The sequence below is a fragment of the Gossypium arboreum genome, chromosome 8 (assembly GCF_025698485.1).
Source record: "Gossypium arboreum isolate Shixiya-1 chromosome 8, ASM2569848v2, whole genome shotgun sequence".
Taxonomy (NCBI): domain Eukaryota; kingdom Viridiplantae; phylum Streptophyta; class Magnoliopsida; order Malvales; family Malvaceae; genus Gossypium; species Gossypium arboreum.
The window spans coordinates 59502417-59522619 of NC_069077.1; the positions used below are offsets into that span (position 1 = coordinate 59502417).

The 20203-nt window shown below is 36.7% G+C and overlaps 1 non-coding gene across 1 annotated transcript; it reads left to right on the forward strand.

Moving 5' to 3' along the window:
* Window positions 1-2401: 2401 nt before the first annotated feature.
* On the forward strand, window positions 2402-2508 carry LOC128280143 (small nucleolar RNA R71). Its single transcript, XR_008270325.1, has one exon. It is a non-coding gene; the product is annotated as a small nucleolar RNA R71 (small nucleolar RNA).
* Window positions 2509-20203: the final 17695 nt, after the last annotated feature.

Here is a 20203-nt window from a genome sequence, read left to right on the forward strand (position 1 = left end):
ATGCAGCGTTGAAAAGTTGCAGGAGCATTACGTAATCCAAAAGGCATTCTACGATAAGCAAACGTATCGTATGGACATGTAAATGTCATTTTTTCTTGATCTTCAGGAGCTATTGGGATTTGAAAATAACCAAAGAGTCTGTCTAGAAAGCAGTAGTACATATGCCCTGATATTCTTTCCAACATTTGGTCGATGAATGGCAGGGGGAAGTGATCTTTCCTCGTGGTAGCATTCAGCTTCCTATAGTCATCCTCGTTGGAATTAATTCATTCTTCTCATTGGTTACAACAGTCATGCTTCCTTTCCTAGGAACAACCTGCACTGGACTTACCCAAGAACTGTCAGAAATAGGATAAATAATTCCAGTATCTAGGAGTTTAATTACTTTAGTTTTAACTACTTCCTTCATGTTGGGGTTCAGTCGTCTTTGAGATTGTATGCATGGCCTATATTCATCTTTCATTAAAATATTGTGGGTGCAAAAAGAAGGGCTAATCCCTTTAATGTTAGAAATTTTCCAAGCTATGACCCTTTTATGCTCTCTTAATACTTGGAGTAATTCCTCTTTCTCCTTGGGTTGCAAGTTAGAAGAAATAATCACTGGTAGTGTAGAATTATTTCCAAGGAATACGTATTCCAAGTGATTTGGCAATTGTTTAAGTTCCAGTTTGGGAGGTTCTTTAATAGAGGGTTTTTGCTTAAGTTCATCGTTTACCTTAATACCCTCATATTCTGCTTGTCTTGGGGAGTGTTCATTGGAATCATCATCTACCTCCTCTCCTTGGGTAATATACAGTTCCAATGTGTCCTTATGTATGATTTCTTGAAAAGAATCTTGTGTAGCATAATCAATAGAGTCAATAAAATAACATGAGTCATCCTGTTCCCTAGAAAATCTCATGGCATCATAAATTTTAAAAATACTCTCTTCGTCACCTACTCTAAGTACCAATTTACCATCACCAACATCAATAACAGCTCTAGTAGTGGCTAAAAATGAACGTCCTAAAATTAAAGGCACTTCAACATCTTCATCCATGTCAAGTACAATGAAATCAACAGGGAATATAAATTTATCTACTTTTACAAGTACATCCTCTATAATACCCCTAGGATATTTAACAGATCTATCAGCTAGTTGAATACTCATCCTAGAGGGTTTAGGTTCCCTAAGACCAAGTTGTTTAAACATTTTATATGGCATTAAATTAATGCTAGCGCCTAAATTAGCTAGTGCCTTATCAACATTAAAACTACCAATTAAGCAAGGAATAGTAAAACTTCATCGATTTTTCAGTTTGGTTGGCAGTTTATTTTGGAGTATGGCCGAGCACTCCTCGTTAAGTTCCACTGTAGATAAGTCTTCAAATTTCCTTTTATTTGTTAGAAGCTCCTTTAAAAATTTTGCATATAGAGGCATCTGCGATATAGCTTCAACAAAAGGTAAGTTGATATGCAGTTGTTTAAAAAGTTCATGAAATTTACCAAATTGTGCATCCATGCGGTCTTTCCTTAACTTTGTTGGATATGGGATTGGTGGTTTATATTCCTTTGACATTGGATTGTCATTGTTTTCGGGTTTTACCTCCTCTCTTTCGGGTCTATCAGCTTCTTTTGGTGGCTTCTTTTCAGATTCAGCTAACACTTTCGTACTCCTAAGTGTAACTGCTTTCACATGCTCTTTTGGGTTAGGTTCGGTATTACTAGGTAGACTTCCTAGTGGTCTCTCTGAAATCATCTTAGCCAGTTGTCCAATTTGATTCTCGAGCCCTTGGATCAATGCTTACTAATTTTTAAGTGCAGTTTCAGTGTTCTGAAAATGGGTTTCCACTACTGAAATAAATTTTGTAATCATCTCCTCAAGGTTCAGCTTTTTCTCTTGCTGGTAAGGTTGTTGTTGGAAGCCTGGTGGGGGTGGTGGTCTCTGATTCCCTTGGCCTCCCCATGAGAAATTTGGGTGGTTCCTCCAACCTGCATTATAAGTGTTATTATAAGGATTATTTTGGGGTCGATGATAATTACCCATTAATTTAATTGCTCGTTTTCCATGTTGTGGCCATAGGGTGGGTATTCTGAATTGCTCGATCCACCTCTACTTGCTTCGTATTGTATTATTGGGTGAACTTGTGAAGAACAAAGTAAACCATCAATTTTCCTATTCAGAAGTTCTACCTAATTAGAGAGCATAGTGACCGAATCAACGTTAAAAATACCGACTACTTTGGTCGGCTTTGTCCTCATGACTTGCCACTGATAATTATTCAGTGACATCTCTTCTATAAATTCATAAACCTCTTCAGGTGCCTTATTATTAATTGTCCCACCAGTAGCTGCATCAATCATCTATCTAGTCGAAGGATTCAGACCGTTGTAAAAAGTTTGAACCTGTAGCCATAGAGGTAACCCATGGTGAGGGCACCTTCTCAATAGATCCTTCTATCTCTTCCATGCATCATATAGTGTTTCTAGATCCATCTGCACAAAAGAAGAGATATTATTCCTCAACTTAGCCATTTTAGTAGGCGAAAAATATTTAAGTAAGATTTCTTTGGTCATTTGTTCCCAAGTAGTAGTTGACCCTCGTGGTAATGAGTTCAACCACTGTTTAGCTTTGTTCCTCAATGGAAAGGGAAACAACCGAAGGCAAATAGCATCGTCACAAACGCCATTGATCTTAAAAGTGTCGTAAAACTCTAGAAAATTTGCCAAATAAGTGTTTGGATCCTCGTCCTGGAAACCATCAAACTGAACAAACTGTTGTATCATTTGAATTGTGTTAGGTTTTAGTTGAAAATTATTTGCAGTAATAGCAGGTCTAACTATACTCGATTCGGCTCCTATTAAAGTAGGTTTATAATAGTCATACATAGTACAAGGAGCAGGATTCTGATTTATTGGATCTGCAGCAACCACAGGAGGAAGTTGATTATTCTGATTTTCAGCCATCTCCTCGGTTGTATTATGGATTTCTTCCTCTTGTCCTTCCTCTATGTTTCTTATGTTTCACTTTATTTCTCTTCGGTTTCTACGAGCTGTGCTTTCAATCTCACTATCAAAAAGTAATGGTCCTAATGGGTTTTTTCTAGTCATAAAATAAAAAACCTGTCAGAAGAAAACAAAAGAAAATTTAGTAAAATTAACAAAACTCAGATAAAATTTAAATTGCAATAAAATAAATGGCTAAAGTAATAAAAACTAAGCGTTCCTACTATTTTAGTTCCCCAGCAACGGCGCCAAAAACTTGGTGTATGTGTGATAAGTTTTATATTTATGATTGATCGTACTTGAAAACTAACTAATATCACGATGAAGGCAAGCGCACCTATCGAACAGTAGAATAGTTTATATCAAGACCGAAATGTCTAACCCACAAGAACTAAAAGTACTAGTATTAACTTTCTTTTTATTATCTAGCCTAAAAATAAAGGGATTTACTTTATCTAAACTAATTAACTAAACTAAGAATGCACATAAAGAAAATTGGGGAAATACTTTTGGGGAAAACTGATTGATTTGGACAATACCCAAGGAAAAATCCACCTAGACTTCACTTGTTACCTGACTCTGAACCAAATGATTTATTCACTTGACTCGATCGGTAGAAATTCATAAGTTATATTATTATCTCTCGAGAGACTAACAACGTCTAACCCTAGGTTGATTAATAGAAATCTCTTTCTAATTAAAATCCCTAGTGTTGCATTAACTCGATCTATGGATTCCCTTATTAGGTTTGACCCTAATTTGGTAGATTTATGTCACCTTATGTCTAAGGATGAAATCAACTCCACTTAATTATGCTAGATCTACTCTTAGACAGGGACTTTTGCTCCTCTGAATAAGCACATCAAAACTTAAATCAATATCCTGGAATATTAAAACAAGAATTTAAGAACACATAATTAAGAACAAATCAAGCATAATTAAGAACAAATCAAGTACTTATCATATAATTCAGAAAATAATAACAAGATCCGTCTTAGGTTTCATTCCCCTTAGGTATTTAGAGGGCATAGTTCATAAGTGTAAAAGTTAACATCTTAGAAGAATAATAATAAAAAAACATAAAGAAAACCCAAAAACCCTTGAAGGAAATTGAAGGGAGATCTTCATTCTTGAAGGAGAATCTGGCTTTTGAGATGGATCAATCGGCTTTTTTCGAGTAATTCCTTGCCTCCTACTCCGTTTGTCCTTTCTAGGTACCTCCTGGGGTATTTACATAGGCTTTAGAATGCTTCAAAACCCTCAAGAGTGTCCTTTTTCGAATAGAACTAGACTTGGGCTTGATAGGGACACGCTCGTGTGAAGTGGCTTAGGCCGTGTTTAGAGTCTGCTAAATAGACACGGGCATGTGAATTACCCGTGTGAGGAAGTCTAGGCCGTGTTGATTTCCCACGTTGACCCATTTTCTCCATTTTTCTCCCATTTCTCGCTCTTTTACTCTGTTATGCTCACCTAAGTATAAAACATGACATTAAAGGATTAGGAGCATCAAATTCCATAAATCTAATAATAATTAATCCAAAAAATGTGCTAAGCATGGGATAAAAATATGTATAAATTACAACTTATCTTTTACACATTCATGGAAACAGATAGACTTTAGATACATAACAATAATAAGCTAATTATGCATGTATATCATCAAAGTATTTTAAAGTAAACTTCGTTAACACATTACTTACATATGTACTTACCTCGATACAAAATGATGAAGACGAGCTTAATCCTCGTAAACTTTATTCTTACCCCGATCAAGACTCGAATCATGCTTCTCTTGATTTAAATTAATAAAATTCATTTATTTCATCAGCACATCGATTTATACACTCAAAATTTCATAATTGGGAAAATGACTATTTTGCCCCTAGACTTTCACAAAATGACCATTTTACCCGTATGCTCGAAAATTGAATTTTTTATCGAATTTCTTAATATTATAAGCGTAGCTGAACCCTTTTTACTCTTATAGCAATCCAAAATTTCCACTATTTCACACATTTATCTTTTATTTCTCAATTTATACAAAATAGTCCCTAATAGGGTTTTCGTGAGAAATCCCTTCACAAAAGTTGTTTATTACCCATCTAAGGCACATATTCTTTCGTAAAATATCAGTTAACAACACACATGCTTTCATGGCAAAACCTTAGACTCTTGTCTATCCTGCAAAATAGTCCCCTCATTTGAAAGTTCATGCTTCAAAAGGTCCAAAAATGTAAAAATCATTAAGAAAATTCATTAAAATCACTTACTTGCAAAGGCTTAGAGTTGCTGAAATTTTGAAGCTCAAAACCACTCTAATGGCTTAAAATTTCGGTGGTAGGAGAAGAGAATGAAAGGATGAAGTCATCTTGTCTTATTTTATTCAATTAAGTTACCAAACCACCTAAACTTTTGACTTTTTGGCCAATATGCTCCCTATGGCCTGCTAAGCTCTTAGGAAAGGGTCTAATTACCCTTTAAAAACCCCCAAATTAAGGTTCATGGAAACTTAACACCTTTAGATAACAATTTAATACTTTTGCACTTTATGCGATTTAGCCCTTTTTCGCAATTAAGCAAGCAATCGCTAAAATTAATTCACCAAAATTTTCATGTACTTATCTAATCATGCTACAATACATAATATAATATAAAAAATAATTTCATCAACCTCGGGTTAATGTTCCCAAAACCACTGTTCCGACTAGCCCTAAAATCAGGCTGTTACACACGTTTTTAACAATCAACAATAACATATTATCCAATAATTAATCTCTACTTATTCAACAAATGTCCATGTTCAATCATTATCAACTTAATGCCAATTTATGCATTTATTCCATAGCCATGACCACCTAGAATGGTCCTAAGGCATTCTCATGCACATATGTTATACTATTCATCCATAATAAAACAATTATAATCACATTGTAAGGCATTAACAAATAGTAAGGATAATTAGGCTTATAAGCCAAAACATTATAAGCTACACGCCATGGCTATATACAACGAATCAACATGAGCCAACACATTTTGCTACTCATGATAACATCTAACATAAAAACTAAGCCTTTATACATGCCACTCACTTGTAAAAGCTTAACATATATATATAAGTCGACACTTCCGAAATGATGACTTGATAGTGTGATAATGCCTTCGGTGATCTCCAACCTTAAGCTAACCTGAAAACACTAAAAAAATGAAAAGAAGGGGGTAAGCTTACACTTAGTAAGTCCATATGAAAATAATAAGCAATATGCCAACATGCTTCTCAAGGTAATACAACCATAATTACACCTTATATTCTAGTCATGCTGTTTTCTCAAGTCATAGTCACTAAATTATTTATATCTAGAACTAAAAAACTCCAAACTAAGATCTGCTAATTTTATCTAAAACTAGACTCACATATATTATTACTATAAAATTTTCAAAATTTTTGGTCTTTCCTATAAGTACATTTTATTATTTAAATTCTCCCCTATTTTGCTATTTGACAACTTTGACCTTTCTTCACTAGAATTTATTTATCTCATAGTACGGTGCTCGACTGATGCTACCATCTATTTCCTTTAAAAATAGACTCATTGAGGACTTAGTAATATGAATTCTAACCCATTATTATTTTTTTATAATTTCTAATGGTTTTCCCAAGTCAGAATAGGGGATTCCAAACTGATTCTGACTCTGTCTCACAAGAATTTGAATATCTCATAATATTAAATTTTTTTGCTTATACTGTTTCTTCTATGTGAAACTAGACTTAATAATATTTCATTTCATATTTAATTCTACCTTTATTTTGACTTCCACAATATTTGGTGGATTTTCAAAGTCAGACTACTGCTGCTGTCCAAAACTGTTTTAGTGCAATACAATGATAACTATCATAAGATCATTTTCAACTAATCATGAACTCACCATTTCATGGATCCCAAACTCGATTACACAATAGATATTAATATAAACATCGTTAATTCTCATGGCATACTTAATCATACAAGTTAGTCACATAACAATACATGATAATAATAGTCTTAGATGAGTTCATCATTACAAGCATTCCAATTCCATTTCTCATATTAATCCCGTTGAATTCCTCGGATTCTCGATGGATATTCCATAGTACAGTTATAATGTGCTAACTCATTTATCATCAATTCATGTTAGTGACCTTTTCATCGAGCGCACTCCCGCGAACCTTAATCCTTACGGCGGGATTACCAGTCCAGGCTAAATCCCTTGTAATGACAATTCATGTAACAACCGGATTTTGGGGCCCAGTCAAAATAATGGTTTTGGGACCACTGATCCAGGGCAGAGAAATTATTTTTAATATTATTTTATGTGTTGTGGCATGGTTATATGAGAGTATGAAAATTTTGGTGAATTAATTTTAGTGATTTCATGCTTGATTGTGAAAAAGGACTAAATTGCATGAAGTGGAAAAGTCTTAATTTGATAGCTAAGGGTGTTAAATTGCTATGTATCATAAATTGGGGGTCTTCAAAGGGCAAATAGACCTTAGAATTGTGCTTGGCCGGCCATGAGACAAGGAAGTCAAAATTAGGCGAGGTTTTGGTGACCTATTTTGACTAGTTGTAATATTAAAATAAAAACAAAAGGCTTCATCTTTTATTTCTTCTCTTCCACCGAAAATAGCAGCCATTAAAGGGATTTTTGAAGCTTGAAATTTTAGCCACTTAGTCTCTCTACAAGTAAATGATCTTGATAGTTTTTCTGGATGATTTTTGTACTTTTAGAACCCTTGTAGCATGAGCTTTCAAATAAGGGGATTATTTTGAAAAATGGTTGAAAATCTAAGGTTTTACCATGAGAGCGTTCATGTTGTTTTCTGAAATTTTATGGAAGAAAAGGAATCATGGTTGTGAAATAAACAACTTTTGTGAAGTAGTTTTCATGGAAACCCTAACTAAGGACCATTTTGCATAAGTTGTAAAATAGTTGATAAATGTGTGAAATAATTAGAATTGTTGGCTGATCCTAATTTAAAAAGTATTCTGCTAGGATTGATTATGGAGAAAATGTGATAAAAATTCAATTTTCGATGTCAAGGGGTAAAATGGTCATTTTGTGAAAGTCTAAGGGCAAAATGGTCATTTTGTGAAAGTCTAAGGGCAAAATGGTCATTTTGCCCAATTATGAATTTTGGAGTACCTAGATCAATAAAATGATTAAATTTGTGAATTTTTATCATTATAGATCAAGAATTACAAAATCCGGGCCTAGGCCAGGGAAAAACAAAATAAGTGGACTAAGTCGAACTAGTCGTCTACATTTTGTAATCTGAGGTAAGTTGTATGTAAATAATACAACTACGCTGTTATTATATATGTTTGAATTGATATAGCATAAATTGCTTGTTTGTGGAAATGATTATGTATGATGAATATTGAGATAGTAGAACTCCCGTTTGAACCTTAGGAAATAAATCAAATATTCATGCCATGACATTCAGGTTATTTGTGTGCCAGTGTAAGACCATGTCTGGGACATGGCATCAGCATTGAGACGAGAGCTAGTGTAAGACATGTCTGGGACATGCATCGACCTTGAGATGTGAGCCAATGTAAGACATGTCTGGGACATGCATCGACTATGAGATTTGTCAGTGTAAGACCATGTCTAGGACATGGCATCGGCATGTATAGAGGTGTCAGTGTAAGACTGTGTCTGGGACATGGCATCGGCATGGATATGTGAGAGCTAGTGTAAGAACATGTCTAGGACATGGCGTCGGCCTCAATTTCGGTAGTCAGTGTAAGACCATGTCTGGGACATGGCATCGACTTGATGGATGAGCCAGTGTAAGACCATGCCTAGGACATGGCATCGGCATCATACCCTATGTTTGAGGTTTAATGAATATCCGATAGCATTTCAAATGGGTCAACGGTGAGAGTCACAGTTTAAGTTAAATGAGGAAAGTATAACCATGTTGTGAGTGGTACAGGTACCTATTTAAAATGTATAAGATGTGAGCTTAATATATGCTATGTGAATTGTATTGGATAGTGATGAGTAAGTTGTACTTATGCCTACTTTTATACTATAAGCATGAGGATGAATGGTAAAGTTGTTGTTATATTTATTTGTATGTAACTTACTATGATTTATGCTTACTCCCTCTCCTTTCCATTTGCTCATAGTGCCGCCTAATTAGCTCGAGCACCATCGGACGTCGGAGGCATCAATCACACTATCACCCGCAGCACTGGTATAGTTAGATCTTTTATTTTGATTATGGCAGGTATAGGACCCTGAATTTTAAGTTTGGTGTCATTGTTAATTGGCCAAATGTGTTGGCTTACTTTAGCATTTGATTCATTTTGTATAAGGCCATGGAAAATGGCTAACATTGAAAGTTATTATGTGAATGCAAGCTAGTCTTTCATGAATGTGAAATTGTTGGCATGGTTGAATATATGTAATGTACATAGGTCTTAACTATGGTTGCTTGGTTGAGAAATCATATTAAGTTAATCTTTGATATGTTGGTTGATGTTAGATTGCGTTTTAGGGTGGCAGAGGCTTGGTAGATAGCCTTATATTATCCACACGGGTAGACACACGGGCATGTGTCTAGGCCATGTGTGACACACAGTCAACCCCATGCACATGTTGTTCGGTCATGTGTCCCCTGTATGTAAAAGTTGGAAGTCAAAATGCATGGTATTAAACAGACAGGCAGAAACACAACTGTGTGTCTCAGCTATGTGGAGAACACAGCCTCTGGCCACGGGCGTGTACCGTGTACCTCTTATTGGATCCTGACATTAGAAACAGAATGTCAAGGTTTTTAGACACGAGCTAAGACACGGGCATGTTATGGCCGTGTGAGAGACACGGGCGTGTATCAGACCGTGTGAAAACCCCTGTAGGTTTGAATCTAGGATTTAATTCACACAGGCATGTCCCTAGATGCTTAGGCCGTATATGTCACACGGACCATCATCATGGCCATATTATAATGACCACATGGGCATGTTACACTTCCACATGGGCGTGTGCCCTGTTTCAAGCATTATTTTTCTAAAGCTAGTTAGAGGACCTTGGTTGGTCCCAAAGGGTTTCCAATGGATGTTTGGGGCCTCATAGGTCTATATTAAGGAGTTTAGACAAAGTTATTAAATTAAATTTTTTTTTAATTTGACCGAGTCTTAATGACATTGAAATGATTGTATGCATGTGATTAAGTGTGGTAACGCCTCGTATCCCATCCCGATGTAGGGCTCATGTGTGGGTTGTTACAATTCAAGCATGATATTGCATTATTATTACCATACGAACTTACCTCGGGTTCGAGTACGACTATTTATTTCAAATTAGTGCTTAACCTCGTTCAACCTCGTTCTAAGCCCGAATCTTATTTTATTGATCTAACATTACAAATATAACTTATTTATTACTCATATTATTCAAATGGGTCCATAAATAATACTTTTGCAAATTTACATTTTGCCCCCTAAACTTTCACATATTTGCACTTTGGTCCCTAAGCTCGTAAAATGAAATTTGCTTGATTTTCTTGTACTTCAAGCCTAGCCGAACCTTTATTGCTCGTATAACAGCCCACATTTCTCTTTTATTCACATGATTACTACCCATTTTACAACTTTTACATTTTAGTCCTTTTTATGCATTTTCATGTAAAATCACTTAGTAAAAGTTGCTAAACATGCTTTAATCTTTCATATTCTTCCATTAATCTTCAAAATACTAACATTTCATGCATGGGTCAATTTTTAAACATGAACCTTAGCTTAAAATATGGGTAGAAATAGGTAAATCGAGTTACCGGGACTTAAAAAATGTAACGAACATTAAAAACGGGGCAAGGATGCACTTACTATGGAGCTTGGAAGCTTGAGAACCCTAACCATGGCTTCTTCCTTGCTGCATTCGGCCAAACAAGAAGATGGACAAGGGTTTTTGGCTTTTATTTTGTTTTTTAGTCCATTTAATTACCAATTTACCAAAATGCCCTTTTTACTCATCTTTAAAATTTTACCCTTCCATGTCCATTTTTGTCCAAAAAATTATCCAATGGTCTAATTACCATTTAAGAACCTCCAACTAAAATTTCATAACAATTAGACACTTCTAACATGTAGAACTCAACTTTTGCACTTTTTTACAATTTAGTCCTTTTGACTATATTGAGTGCCCAAACGTCAAAATTTTCAAACGAGATTTTTACGAAATCATTCCAAGAAATTTTAGACCATAAAAATATAACAAAAATAAACTTTCTTATGTCAAATTTGTGGTCCCCAAACCACAGTTCTGACTAGGCCCTAATTCAGGATGTTACATCAAGAGTCGTCACACTATCATATTATATGTATGGCATGTATAGCTGCACTCGTACACATGCTATATTAGTCTGATAATCGGCTAAACCATAGCTCTAATACCACTAAATTTAACACCTCTTACTCATATCCGACATCGGAACAGGGTTCAAAGAGTTACCAGACGTAAACATAAACATTCATATAAAATCGGGTCATAAAAACTTATCCCAATTTAAAACTTTTCAATCACATGCATTGTAACATCCCGAATTAGGGCCTAGTCTGAACAGTGGTTTCGGGACCACAAATCTTAACTGATAAAATTCATTTTTATTATATCTATATGGTCTACAATTTCACAGAATGATTTCGTGAAAATCTCAGTCACAAATTTTGACGTTTGGGCTCTCAATTTAGTCAAAAGACTAAATTGTAAAAAGTTCAAAAGTTGAGTTCTACATGTTAGAGGTGTCTAATTGTTATGAAATTTTAAATTGAGGTTCTTAAATGGTAATTAGACCATTTGTAATTAGTGGACAAAAATGGACATGGTATGATATGTTTTTAAAAGTTTTCCCTTAAGGTTATTTTGGTAATTTAATAATTAAAAGAATTAAAAAGCCAAAATAAGCCAAATTTGTCCATCTTCTTCATGTACCAGTCGAATCTACCATGAAAGCCACTTCTAGGGTTTGGTTCAAGCTTGAAAGCTCATTTGTAAGTGATCTTGAACACTGTTTTTAATGTTACATTTTTGAAGTGTCGGTAACTTGATTTACCTATTTCTACCATTATTTTGGGCTAGGGTTTACGTTTAAAACTTTACCCATGAGTGATATGCATGTTTTCTGATGTCTAATGGTAGAAAATGAATGTTTGGTGTTAAATAAATGACTTTTGCTAAGTGATTTTCATTGAAAATGCTTAAAAGGACTAAATCGTAAAAGTTATAAAATGTCATAAAAGTGTGTTTTAGTGGAAAATTTGGGCTGCTATAGTTATGAAAATGATTTGGATAGGCTTAAAGTACAAGGAAATTGAATGAAAATCATTTTACGAGCTTAGGGGCTAAATTGTAAATATGTGAAAGTTTAGGGGTAAAAATGTAGATTTATAAAAGTATGATTTTTGGGTCAATTTTAAAAATGTGAATAATAAATAACCTATATTTGAAATGTTAGATCAAGAAAATCGAGATTCGGGCTTAAATCGGGAAGGTTTGAAGTTATGGATGAAAACAGAATAATTAACCGTGCTCGGATTCGAGGTAAGTTCGTGTGATAATAATAACACAATGTTATACTTGAAATCTTAATGCTTAATATTACATGAATTGTAAGTTTGTGTGTAAGAAATTCAATAACTCCAATATTACGTATTTAATATTTGACATTATATGATACATGTATCTATGCTTAAATGAAATTGACTTGTGATGATCCAATGGAAGTTTAGTGATAGCCTCGTGTCTCAAAAGCCCGGGTGACCCAAAGGAATACTTAGGACTTGGATGTCGTGACACCGTGCTAAATGAGATTCCGTGTAAGACCATGTCTGGGACATGGCATCGACATCTGAGATGTGTGCCTGTATAAGACCATGTCTAGGACATGGCATCAGTGATGATATATGTGCCTGTGTAAGACCATGTCTGTGACATGGCATCAGCGATGATATGTGTGCCAGTGTAAGACCATGTCTGGGACATGGCATCGATGATGATAAGTGGATTCATGTAAGACCATGTCGTGGACATGGCATTGGTACTTTATTTAGTGTATGATAATCCTAAGTGTCCTTTAGTATTTTGACGGTTCAATGGGCCATTCAAGATGTTGGGATAAAAAGGGGAATAAAATGGGTAAGAATGTATGGTACAGGTATGTACACTAAGCTTATGGTTATTGAGACTCTGAACTGTCGAGATATCAGTGAGCTAAGATGTATGAATTATGATTATGAATTTTGTTGCGATATCATGTTAACTTATATTGCATATTTGAACACGAAATCCATGAAATGGTGAGTTCACGATTAGTTGAAAGTGACGATTAGTTGAAAGTGAACTTATGATAGTTATCATTATATTGCACTAAAACAGTTTTGTGACAGCAGCAGTAGTTTGACTTTGAAAATCCACAAAAAATTGTGAAAATCGAATTAGAGACTGAATAAGATATAAAATTAAAGCTTATTGAGTCTAGTTTCACATAGAGGAAATGTGTCAGCAAAAGAATTCTATATTGTGAGATATTTAAAGTTTTGTGAGACAGGGTTAGAGTGATGGTTAGAGTGATTCCGGACTCCCCTATCTTAACTTTGGAAAATCATTAAAAATTGAATGAAAATAATTAAGGGTTGGAATTCGTATGAATAAATCCTTAATGAGTCTGTTTTCAATTGAAATAGACAAGAACACTATCTGAATCCCGTACTATGAGATAATTAATTTTTAGTAAAGAAAGGTCGAAGCTGTTGAACAGCAGAATAGGGGTACCTTTGAAGAATAAAATGTACTTGTTGGATAGACAGCTTAACTTGAACATAACCAAAAGTGAAATTGTGATTGTATTACCTTGGGAAACATGTTGATAAAATTGCTTATTATTTTCATATTGACTTACTAAGCTATAAAGCTTACTCCCTCATTTCTATTTCTTTAGCATTGACAGGTTTGCTCGGGGTTGGTGATCGTCAGAGGCAGTATCACACTATCAAGTCATCACCTTTGGAGTATTGACATAAAAGTATTAAGCACCTTCAAGTGAGTGGGATTATTCCTATGTCCATTACTCTTCTGATAAAATCCTTGTTTTATGGGAGTGTTTTCTAATCATTGTAACACCCCAAAACCCGAGACCATCGCCGGTGTCGGACCCGAGGGTTAACAAACCAAGTTCACATGTTTTTGCCCACCAATTTGACATTTCCAGTCAGGCTGGAAAACTGCGTCACTGTCGCCTTAAAAATCATATCTCGAGTTTCAAAACTCAGAAACTGGTTTCGTAAATTTTCCCTGAATTTAGACTCATATATCCATCCATGGATTTATTTCTAGGATTTTTTGTCGGGCCAATTGGTACAGTTTATTAGTTAAAGTTACCTCTGTTACAGGGATCGACTGCTCCGACCTTCGCGCGGTATAACTTGAATATCTCTCTGTACAGGGCTTTAATTCTGGTGTCGTTTATTTCTAATGAAACTAGACTCAAAATGGAATCTGTACATATAAGATATATCTCCTAATTCTTTTGGATAATTTATAGTGAATTTTAAAGTTGCGACAGGGAACCCAGAAACCATTCTGGCCCTGTCTCACAATAGCTTTAATATCTCTTAACCTGTAACTCCTATGACCGTTTCATTTCTTCCATATGAAAATAGACTCATCAAGGTTCATTTACATAGCTTATTCACTATCTAATTCCATTCCTATGAATTTTGGTGATTTTTCACATTCACGCCACTGCAGCTGGCAGCATCTGTTTTAAGATAGGACTCACCTATTTGGTGGTCTCCATGATTCAACTAGCCTTACCATACATAGGTTCATATATGATCATTTTAACCGTGCCAATGGCTGATCATATGACCAACATTCTCATTTCAAGCCATAGCCACATCATGACACAAAATATATACATACAACCCACAATTAGTCTAAGTTCATACTTCCCTTTTGAGCCATTTTCGCACGGCCGTACATACTTACATTACAACATATTTAACAAACAAGGGTAGTCCTATACATGCCATCTCAAGTTCAAACAAAAATTTATACCAAAATGGAGGCTTGATAGTGTGGATGACTTCGACTTCAACGATCCCAAATCCGATTGCCTCGAGCGAAATCTAGAAAACTAAGAGCCAAAGCAACGGGGTAAGCATTTTTATGCTTAGTAAGTCTCAAGGAATATAATGAACTATAATTTACAGCAATACATTCACATAGCCAAATGCATCATTTCATTAATACACATTCTTACTTCATACTTCATCATTGTATAAGTTCGCAAAGCATCAATCAATTCAATAACTGAAATTCATTAGTCGATTGAGCGAATGTTGCTCAAACACGCCGACTTTCCAATGCACATATAACGTACCTTATCCTTTGGGCTGTCCGAGTGTACTAATTAAATTCATTTCAGCAACCAACACTCACCTCCAGCCCAAGATTCTTCGAATATAACCGGATATAATCACGTGCACAAATGCCTTCGGGTCTTAGCCCGGATAGAATAACTCGCACGAATGCCTTCGGGCCTTAGCCCGGATATAACCACTAGCACAATTGCCTTCGGGTCTTAACCCGGATATAATTTCCAGCATAATTGTCTTCGGGCTTAGCCCGGATATCATTCAATTTCTCATGCACACATACATCAATAATCATTGGACATACATATTTCATTTTCGTTACTAAGGCTCAAACACAATTAATATCATTAGCATATTCGCCTTGGGACTTAGCCCGGTGGAATTCAAATACTCATACACACATAATCAATAATCATACACATCCATATTTCATCTCACATAATTCAAGTAAGGTCACTTCTTGAGGACTTACCTCGGATGTTGTCGAACGGCTTTTTCGGCTATTCGATCACCTTTTCCTTCCCCTTGTCCAATTGTGGCCCTCTTGGCTCTTGAGCTAATTCAAACAAATTCAATTTATTAAAACCTCATTGTGCTTGCTTATGGCCGAATATGACAAGGATTTTAGATGGTCATATGGCCACTCTTTAGCTTGAATACACAATGGTCATGCACATTTTATACTACATCAAGCAATTCAATACAATTTGTTTGAACATCAAGGAAATGCTAAGGCCTTCAATGGGCTACCCAAGGCGAATATTCATGTACTTGTTGAGGTCAAAATTTTCACTTAATACCTCACAAAACAGCATGCAATCTACTAATTAATGCTTGCACATTGTGGCCCAAAACTTATAATATAGCATCAAGCACTTATATGTGTGCTAGGTCAATTGTGCTTGCAATTTCACAAGCATTCTTCCACATTTTCTTCTTTAAATCAATATATTCATCACTTAGTTCATAACCAAACAAAATGTGCAATCATATATATGCATATATGAGCATGGCCAATTTTCAAAGTGTCCATAGCCATCCAAAACACAAACTTTTAACTAACATGCAAGAAGCATGAATCATGCTCAAGAATGCATCATGGCCAAGTATGACAATCATGCTCCTTTTCAACTTTAATCATGATAAAACAAAGAGAAAACTCAAAATCTTACTCATGAGTAGAAAATCCATCATTGCATGCATCATCATCAAGCTTCACACTTAGCATGCAATGGCTTTATCACTATAACAACTTTGGCCAAATACCATTTCCATGGCATACCAAAGATTTGAGCCATGGCTAACATGCACATCAAGTTAGCAACCAAAACATGCATGAAACTCCCAACACAACCTCATACATACCTTAATCTTGATGCAAACTTAGCCAAATCTCCTTCTAGATCTCTTCCAAACCAAGCATGAAGCAAAATCCTCCTTCTTCCTTAGTTTTGGCTCAAAGAAAGGATGAACAAAATTTTTTCTTTCCTTCTCTACAACTCACGGCAATGGGGTATGCCACTCTCTCACACACATTTTTTTTTTTCATTCTTTTCTTACCCATGCTTATTTGTTTACTATTTCTCCCTAATGCCCAACAAAACATGTTTCATGACATGTTTGACCCATATTCTTTGTCATGGCCGCCATTACTTGTAAAAGGGGAATTTGACATGCAAGTCCATTATTTTGCATGCATGCTTTAATTAGTCATCACCTATTTTCCTATCGTACTTTCAAAGTTCACTACTAAGTCCTTTCTTATAATTTAGCACCTAATTAATAAAAATCGAGACACGAAATATTTACGCATACCAATTCCACATACAATAAGTACGGAATATAACACTTAATTATTCTTGTGACTCGGTTTCGTGGTCCCAAACCACTCTCCGACTAGGGTCACATTCGGTGTCACAACTCTCCCCACTCAAGAGATTTTCGTCCCAAAAGCTTACCGTAAATAGGTTCGGATATCGCTCTCTCATTGAGTTCTCGGTCTCCCAAGTAGCTTCTTCTATCCCGTGCTTGAGCCATAACACTTTCACTAGCGGAACCCGCTTGTTTCGCAACTCTTTCACTTCTCGTGATAGGATACGAATTGGTTCTTCCTCATAACTCATATTAGCTTGAATTTCAATTTCGATGGACTAATCACGCGCGATGGATCGGATCTATAACGTCAAGCATCGAAACGTGGAAGACATCGTGAACCTTTTGAGTTCAGGGGCAAAATCAAACGATATGCCACCGGACCGACTCGCTCGATATCTCATATGGCCCAATGAACCTCGGCTCAACTTGCCCTTACGGCCGAACTCGAGTATTTTTTCCAAGGCGATACCTTGAGGAACACTTTATCACCCACCGATACTCGATATCCTTACGCTTCATATCCGCGCACGACTTCGACGATCGAAGGCTATCTTCAAACTTTCACGGATTACTTTCACTTTCTGCTCGCATCCCTAATCAAATCCACCGAAAATCTTGCTTTCACCAAGCTCACCAAAACAATGGTGTACGGCATTTACGCCTCGCACAAAGCCTCGTAGGTGCCATCTTAATACTCGATTGAAAGTCGTTGTTGTAGCGAATTCAATCAACGGCAAATACCGCTCCCATGAACCACTAAACTCGAGGACGCAACATCTTAACATATCCTCAAGTATCTCAATTACCCGCCGGATTGACCATCGGTTTGGGGTGGAAGGCGGTCTTTGAAATGCAACTTGGTACCCAAAGCTTCTTGCAACTTTTTCCAAAACCGCGAGGTAAATCTCGGATCTCTATCCGACACGATAGAAATAGGCACCCGTGTAATTTCACAACTGAGAAACGTATAATTCCGCTAATTTGTCCATTGAAAAATCCGACGACGGGGGACAAAGTGGGCCGACTTAGTCAATCGATCTACCACGACCCAAACCGCATCCTTCTTACTTGTCGACAATGGCGGTCCGGATACAAAGTCCATTGTGACTCGATCCCATTTCCACTCGGGTATCGTGATTGGTCAAGTAATCAAGGCACCGATGTTCCGCTTTCACTTGTTGACATATTAAACATCTTGAAACAAAGTCGGAGATGTCTCGCTTCATACCATGCCACCAAAATCGACGTTTCAAATCATTGTACATCTTCGTACTCCCGGTGGATTGCCATTCGGCTACAATGGGCTTCATTCAGAATTATCGAAATGAGTTCAATTCTTTGGGACACACAGACGACTTTTGAACCTCAAACAATCGTCATCGTCGATTTGAAACTCCGAGTCCTTGTTCGAACACACGCGCCCGCTTTGCAACCAACTCGTCATCGACTTTCTCGAGCTTCTCGAATTTGGTGTGTCAATAATGGTTTGGCTTTCATTTCAGCCACTAACACACCGTCGGATCGGATAGACAAGTGCACATTCATCGTCGTAAAGTGAATAACGATTTACGACTCAAGGCATCCGCAACTACATTCGCCTTTCCCGGTGATAGTCAATGATCACTCATAATCCTTTAACAGCTCGAGCCAACGTCTTTGTCGCAGATTTAAGTCTCGTTGGGTCATCAAATACTTGAGACTTTTGTGATCCGAGTATACATGGCACCTTTCACCGAATAAGTAATGTCGCCAAATCTTTAAGGCGAATACGATGGCGCCAATTCGAGATCATGAGTCGGATAATTTTTCTCATGTGGCTTTAATTGCCTCGACGACAGGCCACAACTCGACCTTCTTGCATTAATACGCAACCTAACCCAAGTAGAGAGGCGTCGCTATAGATGACAAACTCCTTGCGGACTCGGGTTGCACTAGAATTGGGGCTTCACCAAATAAGTTTTCAGCTTGATCAAGCTTTTTGGCATTTCTCCGTCCATTCAACTTAACATCCTTTTGGAGTAAGCTTCACATCGGCGTGGCTATCGTTGAGAAGCCTTTACAAATCGTCGGTAGTAACCTAAGCAAGCCCCAAAAAGCTTCAACCTCAAGAATATTTCTCGGAGGCTTCCAATTTAGTATGGCTGAAATTTTATTCGGCCGACTCGAATACCCGATCAGATACCACATGACCCAAGAAGCTTACCTCTCTTAACCGTAACTCACACTTGCTGAACTTAGCATATAATTGCTTGTCCCGTAAAATTTGCAAAGACTAACCGCAGTGTTCAAAGATGTTCGGTCTCATTTCTTGAATAGACCAAGATGTCATCAATGAACACGACTACGAATCGATCCAAATATGGTCTAAAGATTCGATTCATTAAATCCATAAATACCGCGAGGGCATTAGTGAGCCCAAACGGCATCACCAGAACTCATAGTGACCATATCTCGCTCAAGGCGCCTTGGGCACGCCTCAATCTCGGATTCGCAATTGATAGTAGCCCGATCTCAAATCTATTTTCGAGAACACCGAGGCTCCTTCAGCTTGATCGAACAAGTCATCAATACGTGGCAACGGATATTTGTTCTTTATCGTCGCTTTGTTGTCGACGATAGTCGATGCATAGTCGCATGGTTCCATCCTTCTTCTTCACGAACAACACCGCGCACCCCAAGGCGAAAAACTCAAGCAGCAAAACCTCTATCCACCAATTCTTGCAACCGAGTTTTCAACTCCTTCAATTCCGTTGGTGCCATACGATACGGAGCTATCGAAATTGGGTGGTACCGGTACCAATTCGATGCCAAATTCTATTTCTCGAGCAGTGGTAAACCCGCAATTCTTGGAAAACATCCGGTATTCACAAACCACGGCACAGATTCGGGTTTCTTCTCGATTCCTTGTCATCGAGTACGTC